Genomic DNA, 13132 nt, shown 5'->3' on the forward strand with positions numbered 1-13132 from the left:
GCTGGACGAGTTCCTCGAGGATAATAAGGGTAGATGGAAGCCCAAGATGCCTAGGTTTCAGTTCAGTCTTGTTTAGTATTTAATAACCTTAAGGTTTAAACAAAAAATCGCTTATTTCAACTTTGAATAAATATAAGATTTTTAACAAGCAGGGTGATCATCTCCACAAATAATGCAGTGATGTGGCGGCCCTGGCAAAGCTGATCAGAAGCAACAAGTGGGGTAAAGTGTATCTGTACTCTGACAAACATCGTTGTTACGGACCCGAGTCCATCGTCGGAGCACGGAGCGATGATGACAACGCCATCTGTGAGTCCGCTCCCAAAACCCCCTCCAAATGGACAACGCCATCTAGTGAGGGCGGGATATACCAGCCACAGGTGCTAGATTCCCGTCTTAATCAGCTCGTAACATAGCCGCTGCTGACCTCTGGTGAGGTGGCGCTTAGACAGCAACACCATCTATGGAGTGGATAGGTGGACGTTTGTGTCTAAGCCTGTAAGTGAAGTTCCCTAGCCCCAGTACTAATGGCGTGTCTGATTACAGAGTCGACCTGGGACTGCTGTATTGGACGATGGATCAGTCTACCCACGGCAGCCGAGGTCTCTCTACGAGTTTGCTCTGAAGAAGCTGTGAGTCACCCCCGGACGAACCCTGTTGAGAGTGTTAGCCTGCCTGTGACGTGGCAGTATCAGGAATCACCTTATCCGGAGCTGGCTGGTGGAAGAGACTAGCCACTGTGGTGCTTAGAGAGGAGGGTGATCAGCGGGATCACATGAGGCTCCTGCCTAGGGCTCACAACCCTAGTATCTGTCGTGGAGTGGCCTACACAGCGGAGCTGATCGGAACCTGCCAGCTACAGGCTGGATTGTGGTTGAAGGCCTCCACGACGGAGCACCCAGTGGGACTGTGATTTGGCTGGCCTGTGGCCAGGGTAGATTCGCAGAGAGAATCAAAGAGGATTCATCGTGGGTCGAAGAAAAGAACCAGGGCTACTCATCGTGAGCACCGTGGAGCATCCTGTGTCTTCGGAGGAAGACAATTCTGTACATTATAGTGTATTTATAACCCCCATGTGACTGTTATATATTTATTTATGGTGGTGGTGAAAATATATATATAAATCAGAACATTTGTATCCCTCCCCCTTTAAGTTAACTTGCGTTACGGAACTTATCCCTTGAAAGCCTCTACTAACTTGGGGCTGGATTCCCAAATTCTAATAACACCAGAAAAGAACCCGGATACGCCCCAGTAGGGCCGTAACAATCGTCTCCATGATTGAAGGGTTTCATAAATTACACTCGACGAGGAAGTAACCATGAAGGGGATGTCCCCAATTATGTCCAAAGGATTGATTAACACATAAGGGCATCAACCACTATTACGTATTTATATGTCTAGTCTCTTCTTTACTTAGATGGTTTGATAAATGCATTGTAATCTGCTTCTGTTGTATAATTACAGATTATTTTTACAGGATACCCAAGAGGCTTGATGAGAATACTCCTCGTGTCGTATACGGTGGCTGTCGCATTTTTCTTCACACGGTTCTTACAGCAGCAGGTAAGTAGTTATAAACTGACACTTGTAGCTTCCTTTAATTCATTGTTTTATATTATCGCATTTGTTTTATTTTTAAATTAACCAACTGGGGAGCTCGGCATCCCTCCATGAAGTACAGGGCCAAAACTTCATTACACACAATTTTCATCTTTGTAACATCTTCACGGCCATAACAGACTCTTCCAGTTCTCTTATGAAAACAAAATATGTAGATGATGTCATATAGGTTACAAAAACTTCAAAGGAAGCCTATGGAAGAACAACAGACTTGAATCCTCATTTAACCCTTGACTTCCCCTTGATTCAGCTGATAAAGTGTTATCAGTTATTTGTACTTACAGAAGGTAGATTATTTAATTTAAAAGAAAATTATGAACATTAAGGGAAGTTTTAATTGAAGTTTATAGCTGAACCAAAGAAACACTTGCTAAATGACTACCACTACTACCAATGCCACTTCCAATACACTATTTGCACAACAACCATCATTACCACCATCATCATGGTTGATGATTTCAACTTATGGCATCTAAAATGGAAAAAATATGGCAAATAAAGTCATTCCAGAAAGAATCTTAGGAAGAAGTCTAAATTAACAGTCACACACAAATGAACTCATGCAGGTGTATGAGAGTTTTCCTTTAAACAGCAAATAGTAGTACCAACTAGAAAGGAGAACATCATAGATCTTATTTTCACAAACAATGATGAACTCATTAGGGTCATAACGATTACCAATACATGTTACTCCTATCACAACCTAATGGAAGTCCAGAGAAGCATGGGCAATAGACCTGTGCAGCCAGTCTCAATTTCAAGATGAGGAGAATTCAGTATATTCAATTTCAGTAACAAACTGATTAATTGGGAACTAATAAACCAGGACAACGCAGAAATATGCTGGGAAGAACAGCTAGATAATGCAAAATTAAGCTAGTGTGTCGAGAACGTATGCACAATAATACAAGATATATGTGGAAATCACATACCATTACGAAAAAAGAGAAAAAGATGCAAATAGGAACGAGAACGGCATTCCCTCTATATGCGAAGAAAATAAATCACAGAACATCTCAAATGTGCCACTCTATTTAAACAAGGACTAGGTAGAGATAAGGAAATGCTCGAGCTTAAGGTGCAAGAATCATATAATTCAGGAGAGGCAAAGAATACAAATGACTATAAGTGCAATAGAGAGGAATACAAAAATTCTTCTTCTCAAGTTCAAAATTTAGAATAAAATTTACATATAGCATTCAAACCTTGCACAAGTGTGACGGAACATTTACAAATAACAAAGAAATGAATGAAATTCATAGGCTACATAACGACTCGCTATTCAATGAATCTCTGAACACATTCAAGATCGATGATCCAAACGAATTCTTTATGCATATGACATCAGCATCGAACCGTATATTAGATGACACCCTTTCCCCACTAAACATTGAAGTAGCCAGAGACAACATGCCCATGCACTCTGCACCAGGCCCAGACTCCTGGAATTCTTCATTCATCAAGACGTGCACAACACCACATCACAGGCCATAAGTATCTGTTGGAGAGGAAGCCTAGATACCGGTGTTATCCCTGACGTACTCAAAACAATGGAGATCGCGCCACATCAAAAAGGAAGTAGTAAATCTGATACGAATAATTATAGACCAATGACCCTAACATCATATGTCATATAAATCTTTTAAAGAGTGCTAAGAAGTAAGTTCACTAATCACATGGACTCGCAATATCTACATAACCCTGGACCACTTGGTTTCAAAACAGGGTGCTCTTGCCTCTCACAATTGCTAGATCCCTTTGACATGGAAGTAAATGCCACAAGAGGAAAGCACAATGCTGACTTATTATACACTGACTTTGTAAAAGCTTTCGACAAATGTGACCATGGTGTTATTTCACATAAAAGCATCCAAAAGTAATTACTAGCAAAGAAAGAAGACGGATCCTTAACTTTCAAACGAAGAGAAATCAGAGTGCAATAGTTAATAAAGTAAAATCCGTATCATCCAACTGGAAAAGCTCAGTCCCCACAAGGTACCCTGCTTGCTCCTGTATTTTTTTCTTCCTCTTATCAGACATATAAAAGGAGACAATCTATTGTGCTGTGTCATACTTTGCATATGGCACTGGGATTTTGATAAGAGTAGACAATATAGAGGTCATTTAAAATGCCACAGATAATATGTTTAATGCAACTCATGCGCTCTGGAAGAAACGAAAATATAAAAACGGAAACTATATATAAATCACAGGTAAGGTGCCAGGTGACGGTGCACCGAAACTTCCTCAAACACTCAATTTTTGTTGTGAATAATCTTCATGGTAAATGCTCCAACGTTTTCTAATAGATCAACATCAAACCATGAAAAGAAAAAAGTTAAAAAAAAAAATAGAAAAAATCACAATATCAAATTAGTGATAAAAATCTTAAAATGTCACTAATGTGGGGAATTTTGGCTCCAGTATAATACTAATAAAATGTTTAATTTTAAAATGCAAAATAATGATTAATTCTAAGATAGCTCGAAGGACCAGAATGAGTAATGAAATGAAAAAATCAGTGGTCTATGATTATATGTGAATAAATTCTATTAAGCAATGACGGTAAATTATATAATTCTAGAGCCAGCCTCCCATGACACATTTTTTTCTGGGGGTACTCTATAAGATTAATCTGTGTGTAACATATATTATGCAATAATAATAATAAGTAAGGGCAGTATCAGATATATATATATATATATATATATATATATATATATATATATATATATATATATATATATGGATGTGGGAACCGACCTGTGAGATTTATATTTATTTAATTTATATGAATTTATATTTACGTTAATTTATATACTTCGATAGCAATTTGTATAATGATAAGTGGACTGTATTTCTGCAATAATCTCTTAATCTCACAAATCGATCCTCTACACATTAGGGGGGGGGTTTATATTAATTGAATATATATGCAGCCAATCAAACTACAGTAATAGACTACATACATTGAAGAGGTTCCTTATCTTATAGTACAGCAGGTTAGTCCACCAGGTATAACTAGGGTGTAGACACCAAATTATCCTCTTTGAGGTAGCTTCCATCACCCAGTAACTGGTGCACAAAATCTTGCTTCCTCGTCTTGACCTGTCAAAAGGGCGCTAGCTGTGAAGCCAGGTTCTATATATGACAAGCTATATCAGAGAAAACACTCTACATGGAACATGAAGACCTGGCTTAATTACCTTTAGTTTGAGGCTATTTCGTGCTCTAACCGGCTAACCCTACCCAATGACATTAATGGCCACTAATGATAGATAATGGGTTTCGGAAAGAACACTTAACTTGATTTGATGACAGCGTGTTGAAAATGGTACACCTTTGGTTTCCATAACACTACGTCCAAGTAAAATTAACAGGAGCCAAATTTGCTCCCGTGAGAGCCTCTGGTCTAGTATAAACAACAATGCCTGCCCTCCTTCCCCACTGACGCCTGGCCTACATTGTCCAAATGTCAGAAAGTGATAGAAGGGTCACATTTACTCTACTTTAATATTGATAATTAAGTTAATTTATATAAGATGTTTTTATGATGGTAAAGTCCAAAGACTAATGTATTTAAGAATAATTCCCACCATAATAGGTGGTGAATTATAATAGTATGTGGTGATGATATCCCGTTTTCTTTAGACGGTAATTCCACTACAAGTTACGTTTTCTATGGGTAACTTGTTTATACAACACAGCTCTTATCTGTCTGTATTAAATGGTGTCGGATTTTCCGACATAATTCCCCAGGGGCTGCTCACGGGTCGAAGTCCTAATTAGAACAGACGAACACCGATACTCCTCCTTCGAATTATTAGATTAATTTGATGTTAGTAGTTAGTAATCACACATTTGTGCGTCTGTTCGTACAGGACGGATGTCCTGTACTAGAGTTGCAGGGGTTAGAAGTCTAATGCGATTTCATTTCCCTGTCAACTCTTGAAAGGCTAATATTCAAGCCTAATTACATATTATTTAACCCAGAAGACTGGATGTGATCAAGTACTACAGTCAAGTATGATTCAGGGACTGCAGTGAGATCAGTGACATTAGATATAACTTGAAGTTTGTTCAGGTAACTGGTCACTGATATATAAACACTGAGGCCCATGGAATACATCTTGATTAAATAATAAATGCATCAAATCAGTCATCAGATTTATTGGGGTTTAATTTAGTTAATATATTCAGAAGATTGAATAGCTCATCATTAAAGTAAAGTATGGTTCTGAGACTGCAGTGGGTTCAGTGACATTGGTCGCAGTGACTTGTAGCTGTTTTAGGCTACTGTTCACTGATTTGCCACTGAGGCCTCAAGAACTCATCTTCAGCTTTAAATGATGATACTAACATCAACCTCTGTTGGTATAGTCAGCTGTAATCTCCTTAGTATAATGCTACTGGAGAAATATAATCAGCTGACAAATTTAGATTTCTATTGGTATTGTTTATCTGCAGGCATAGGTCTCCTCAGGCTTGATACTGGGCCTGAGAGTAATTTACCTCCTGCAGAGTTTAACATGGTTATACCCTGATATTTAGTAGGGCTACCGATGAATCGATGACAATAGTCTGTCCCTACAAGGAGACCGAAGTCGGTGAGGTGATCAGACTTAATATTATCTGCCAATTTTATTCCTCTATTTCTCAGGAATTTGGCTGTTGCTCTCAGACCTTGAACTTGTAGGTCTACTGGTATTTTGTCCACCACAATGGCTTGTACTCGACAGACGTACCTGCCTAAACGTACTGATGGTTGTACCACCTGGTAGACTTGAGGTCCTGCATCTGTTACAAACCCTGAGATGTTGAATGACATCTGGGCTACAGGCCTTAATTGTAGTTCATCTGCCAACTTTTTAGTGACATATGTTCTCTGGGACCCTTGGTCAAACAATCCACGGGTATGGACCTTGGCCCTCTTATTCAGGATGGTAATTTGGGCAGTAGGCAAAGCCGTATTACCTTTAGACTTTGCCGAATGGACACTCTTTGTTTGTTGCACCTTGCAGTACTGTACTGAGGTGGGAATGCTATCTTCCACCTTGGGGTTTGGAGACGTTGTTTTGGTGTCTCTGCACAATGCTGCATGGTGTTGACCTTTGTTACACCTATTACAGGTGTGTAATTGGGTCTCACAGTCCTTGATGTTATGTTTCCTGAGGCACCTCGTGCAATGTTGCAAATCTTTGAGTCGCTCAACACGGGCGTCACTATCAGGAAAATTAGGGCAGTGGTACATTGAATGTTTCTCATTGCAGAACAAACATGTTCCATAGCTTCCAGTACCCTTTGGTGTCACGTTCTTGGGTGACACAGTAACTATAGGCTTGGAGGGTCCCACTGCATATACGCCCACACTGCTACTGTTCCACTTTGGTGTTGAATTATATTGTCTAGATTGATTTGGAGTACCTTTGGTACTCTGTGGTTTACTATTATTGGTTTCTGAGGGTTTACTTGGTGGTTTTAATTTGTCATGTGTTCGTAATTGATGAACTACTGACTTCAGACCTTCAGATATTTCATTCATAGAAAAGATGCTTTTATTGTAATGAGCACTCATTTGTCTCAATATATCCCTAGGTATTTTCTCCTGGACAATTATTTTCAAGACCCACTCAGCCCCGTTTGTATCTGCTGTCAGGCTGAGGGCATTGATCAATGATTCTACCTCCAGCTTGAAGACTTGGAGTGAATCAGCTGAAGCCTCCGGTGGGGGTAAATGCAACAGCTCATGAACTAAATGTGATGTTCTTACTTCTGGATCAGCATAATTATCCTTGAGGAGTTTTACTGCCAGATCATAGCCGTCATTAGTTAATCTCAGATGGGATACTACTGTTTTAGCCTCACCTGATAATTGGCCTTGCAAATAAGAGAATTTACTACTCTTTGGTAAAGATTGTTTTGAGTCTACAAGGTCAAAGAATTTGTTCCAAAATTCGTCCCAATCTTCCTCATCTTTTCCTGAGAAAGTGGGTAAGTTAATTGGAGGGAGTCGAGCTTCTGCTTGACTCGTATTAGATGCAACTGTTGTTGTTGCTGTTGCCTTGTTCTGGGCAATTAATTTGACATAAGGCTGTAACGTGGCCTGAGTGTGATCTTCATAATTCGCAAGATCAACCATAATGTCGTCTATTTCTGTTTCTGATAAATTGGTGTTGGCAAGTTCAGCCACATATGTTGCTATTTGACATTTGATTTGCTCAAATTTACCTGCAGCTGCTTGATAATAGCTTTCCAGGTCAGCATAATCAACTTGAGATTGTTGTGACAAATCTTCACATTTCTTGATCTGTCTTGTTAAGTGGCCTTTAAGACCTGCAAGGGTTCTTTTCATTCTCCCTGCATTATCCATACTGGCTAGTTGGTGAAGCCTTGTGGGACTTGTACTTGAGCTGCTCATAATACTGAACAAGCTCTAATGGTAGCCTAGGGTAAATTCTGCACTCACTAGGCAATAATCCTACCTCTACTAGAGGTTAGCACTTAAAATTAATACACATTATATATATACAATCATACACACTAATGATTTGAGTGATAAACCAGTGTCACTGGAAGTACCTTTAGGTTAGCTCTTCTATATCACCCTAGGATGGTAGAGACACTAATTAATCACTCAAAGGTGTAATGATCATAAGTAAATTATTATATATACACAACTCAACTCGAGTTGATAAAAATTACACCCAAAATAGGGTCTGGACCATTCATTATTGGTGTTAGGTTATTGAATATAGTACAACTGACTATGGTAATAATGGGACTAGGATGAACGATAATAGTTCAACTAGTCATATCCTACCCTGTTGTGGGTTGGCAATTAGTAAATATTATACTGTGATCACTAGTGCAATATATATTAAATAATTCTCTATTTTGGAGAAATAATATACACAATTATTGATAATAGCCTCTTAATTAGCCTCTATGAAACTTCTAATACTATCTAGAAGTATTAAATATTATTAGTGACCTCGCGAAATAAAGTCCACAAAATTCGTAGATAATCTCTCGCGAAATGTAACACCACGAAATCCGTGAACAATCTTGCGAGGACACAGCCACTAATTTGGCTGGCTTCTATATTAGTGCTGTCATTTCACAGAATAACACGCCACCAAATCTCTGTGGGTGTGCATGAAACAGCTGACGAAGCTGATCTGAACTGAGCGGGGCTCGTGAACTCGCACGAGTCAACGCCGCCGTCATTGACTGCTGGCTTTGTTTAAATAACACTGCACTAGTATATTTAATGAATCCACTGGTTAACTGGTTCATCCGGTACTAAGATGACCAAATGTGGGTTCAAAGGACCAAATAATCCGGTTTGAAGGCCCAAATAATGTGGGAACCGACCTGTGAGATTTATATTTACTTAATTTATATGAATTTATATTTACGTTAATTTATATACTTCGATAGCAATTTGTATAATGATAAGTGGACTGTATTTCTGCAATAATCTCTTAATCTCACAAATCAATCCTCTACACATTAGGGGGGGGGGTTTATATTAATTGAATATATATGCAGCCAATCAAACTACAGTAATAGACTACATACATTGAAGAGGTTCCTTATCTTATAGTACAGCAGGTTAGTCCACCAGGTATAACTAGGGTGTAGACACCAAATTATCCTCTTTGAGGTAGCTTCCATCACCCAGTAACTGGTGCACAAAATTTTGCTTCCTCGTCTTGACCTGTCAAAAGGGCGCTAGCTGTGAAGCCAGGTTCTATATATGACAAGCTATATCAGAGAAAACACTATACATGGAACATGAAGACCTGGGTTAATTACCTTTAGTTTGAGGCTATTTCGTGCTCTAACCGGCTAACCCTACCCAATGACATTAATGGCCACTAATGATAGATAATGGGTTTCGGAAAGAACACTTAACTTGATTTGATGACAGCGTGTTGAAAATGGTACACCTTTGGTTTCCATAACACTACGTCCAAGTAAAATTAACAGGAGCCAAATTTGCTCCCGTGAGAGCCTCTGGTCTAGTATAAACAACAATGCCTGCCCTCCTTCCCCACTGACGCCTGGCCTACATTGTCCAAATGTCAGAAAGTGATAGAAGGGTCACATTTACTCTACTTTAATATTGATAATTAAGTTAATTTATATAAGATGTTTTTATGATGGTAAAGTCCAAAGACTAATGTATTTAAGAATAATTCCCACCATAATAGGTGGTGAATTATAATAGTATGTGGTGATGATATCCCGTTTTCTTTAGACGGTAATTCCACTACAAGTTATGTTTTCTATGGGTAACTTGTTTATACAACACAGCTCTTATCTGTCTGTATTAAATGGTGTCGGATTTTCCGACAATGGACTCTGAATAATAAAGTACTATCTACAATGAAAACTGATTAAATCTCAGCTGTGACAGAGGGACGTAGATACAGTCCACTGTACGCCAGTCTGGAAACAGTTTGAGATAGTGATACTTGGAGCACTTTAGGGTATGGCGGTCACACGCTTCCTCAAGGGTGTTTCACCATTCTGCAATAATGATAATTCCGTAATTTCCACCCCAAAATAGTATTCACACACATATAAGGTAATATCTAAATATTTGGAGGGAAAGGAATTGCACTCATGTGGGAATATTTGGTACGCCCGCAGCGTCACGACATGGCTACCTTTATTAGTTATTATTGTGAGCTCATCAATGAAACTAAAAGGTAAAAATGCCTGCCGAACTGGTGTCCGTTATTCTGGTAAGCTGCGTTCTCAATCCAGCATCTAGGGATGTAAGGATTCCGTCAGGATGGTAAGATTTGTTGGACCGCTTCGGAGCACCGAGAGTCCTCTCTCCTCCTTCCCGAAAGTCTCGCATGTGCAATAGCTCACCATGAGGATTCGAGCATAAATTATATTTATTTATTAAAGCTAAATAGGGAAGGGGGTGTTTATGAACACTTTATATTTTATGTGGTGATGTTTAATTCTCACAGTGCAAGTCAGTTAATGTAGACTGCACAAATAAAACAATACTTGCTTGGTGGTGGAAATGATGTTAGATTATGATATGATTTACTGGAACAGCGATTATGCTGGGTACAAGAATTCCAGTAAACTGTTGTATACTAAAAGTAATCCTATTACTAAATAATTATTCCTAATAAAGGAAAGTAACTGGTTGTACTTGTGGTAGATCTACAGGCATGTGGAAATTTTATCCTCTGTGCGTGGCTGACGCAACACTACACAATTCTAGGAGATATTACATTATGTTCCACAACCTAATACAGTAAATTCTACAATACTAAACTATGTATTAGTAGTGTTAGTTAATTAGTACGCTTAATACAGAAAATACATCCTGTTGTATTAAGGATTAGTAAATGAATATTAGATGTGTATGAAGCCTAATACAGGAAATACATCCTGTTGTATTAGGGATGAGAATAACTGTTGGAAATTTCCAACATAATTCCGGGGTGGGAAATTACGGGTCGTAGTTCAATGTTAAGTACTAACGTACCTATTCCCTTTCCCTGAAATTACATTCTTATATGTTAGTAGGTTAGAATGTACATAACGAATGTCCCGGATCTGTGTGACAGGTATGATCTGTTATCACGGGATTAATGATTATTTACACTGACGTAATGATTAATTATTCTATATGTCTCTTTGAGATCAAGGAGATGCTAAATCTACAGTGAAATCAGTGTCTAGGGTCGCAGTGACATGTAACTAGATGAGTTACTAGATACTAACTGATCACTACAGACTCACAAATCACCTCAACATCAAATGAGAAATTCTAAGTGTTTATACAAAATTAAATTTAGCCTAAGGTGTAGTTCTTTCTGCACAAAGTAATTTAGGCTATTTAATAATAATAACTAAATTCCTAACCTAGCTAAATTCTAGATAAAATAGGGAACTGAGTATATGAGCATCAGTCTCTATAAATGTAGTCATTGGTCTGCTATAGTGACTACAGATTTAACTTGCACTCAGCTCTAACTAATGTCCCTAATCTGCCTAAGTAGAGGGTAAATGCGAATTATATACAGTAGACTACAGTGCTATAACTTCTCTGAAAGTATAACTAAACACATATAGCAACCTAAAGATTCTAAACGAGTAATAAACCTATTCGGTTTAAATACATTAAGTTACAGTACTATAACTCTCTGGAGTTATAATTAAGTACATGATAACTTATATGAAGACTGAATGTGCTCAGTTATTACTGTCGAGAATAGTTCTGGGTCTACAGTGGGTCAATGACATGTGTCGTCGCTGTGACGTGAACCGGTTTAGGCTACTAGTCATTGATTTATCCACTGAGATCCATAGAACTAACTCGGCTAGTACTAATTGCGCCAGGTTTAATCTGAAACAGATAAGTTGAGTTTATTCTATTACGAGAAACATTTTGTTTCACTACTAATAGTCTTCTGGTGAATGTTCACTTACAGGCTGTTGCAAAGTTCAATTTTGCTTGTGCTAAGATACTTCTCCAAACTGTCTCTAAGAGGCTTGTGGGCAGAGACAAGAATGCAGAAGGAGCTAAAAAAAAACTGATACAACCCTGCAGGTGTATCATATTAAATGGATTACTAAATCCTAGTCCAGATGACTTGATATAAATGTAGTCTTCTCTGGAAGACTTACCTAAGATACTATAAATGCTGTCTTCTCTAGAAGACTTACCTAAGGTATGATAAAGGCGATAATATGTTATGAAATGCTATGAAGACTATGAAATGCTATGAAGACTAAATGTGGTCAATTATTACTGTCGAGAATAGTTCTGGATCTACAATGCGGTCAATGACATGTGTCACTATGACGTGAACCGGTTTAGGCTACTAGTCACTGATTTATCCACTGAGGTCCATAGAAACTAACTCGACTAGTACTAATTGTATCAGACTCGATCTGGAATTAATGTTGGTTGTCAGCTGGCATAGGCTTCCTCAGGTTCAAGACTCTACCTGTAAGTAAGTAGCCCCCGGCTGAATTCAACAAGTTCATTCCATGTTAGCTTGTAGTTCCAGTAATAATAATGGTCTGCCCCTACTAATAGATCTACATTGGTGAGGTGGTCAGACGTTATCTTGGAGTCAGTCAACTTGATTCTATTTTTCTGTAAAAATTTGGCTGTGTCTCTTAGATCTTTGACATTCATGTCAAGAGGGAAGTGATTAACTACTATGTCCTTAATAGGTCTGACATAACCGCCTAGGCGTATTAGTGGTTGTACTACTTCAAATTCTCGAGGTCCAGTATCTGCTAGGAATCCTGATATGTTCAATGTCACATTACACAAGGGTTTAAGTTTCAGCTTGTTAGCTGCTTGTTGAGTGATGAACGTTCTCTGGGATCCTTAGTCGAATAGACCTCTTGTAGTGATTTTAGAATGCTTACTATTTAATTGTAGCTGTGCAGTAGGTAATACGGTATTATTACGAGACTTCGTGTTATGCACCTTAACCTCCTGTCTCACCTTACAACA

The sequence above is a fragment of the Procambarus clarkii genome, chromosome 82 (assembly GCF_040958095.1).
Source record: "Procambarus clarkii isolate CNS0578487 chromosome 82, FALCON_Pclarkii_2.0, whole genome shotgun sequence".
Classification (NCBI taxonomy): Eukaryota; Metazoa; Arthropoda; class Malacostraca; order Decapoda; family Cambaridae; genus Procambarus; species Procambarus clarkii.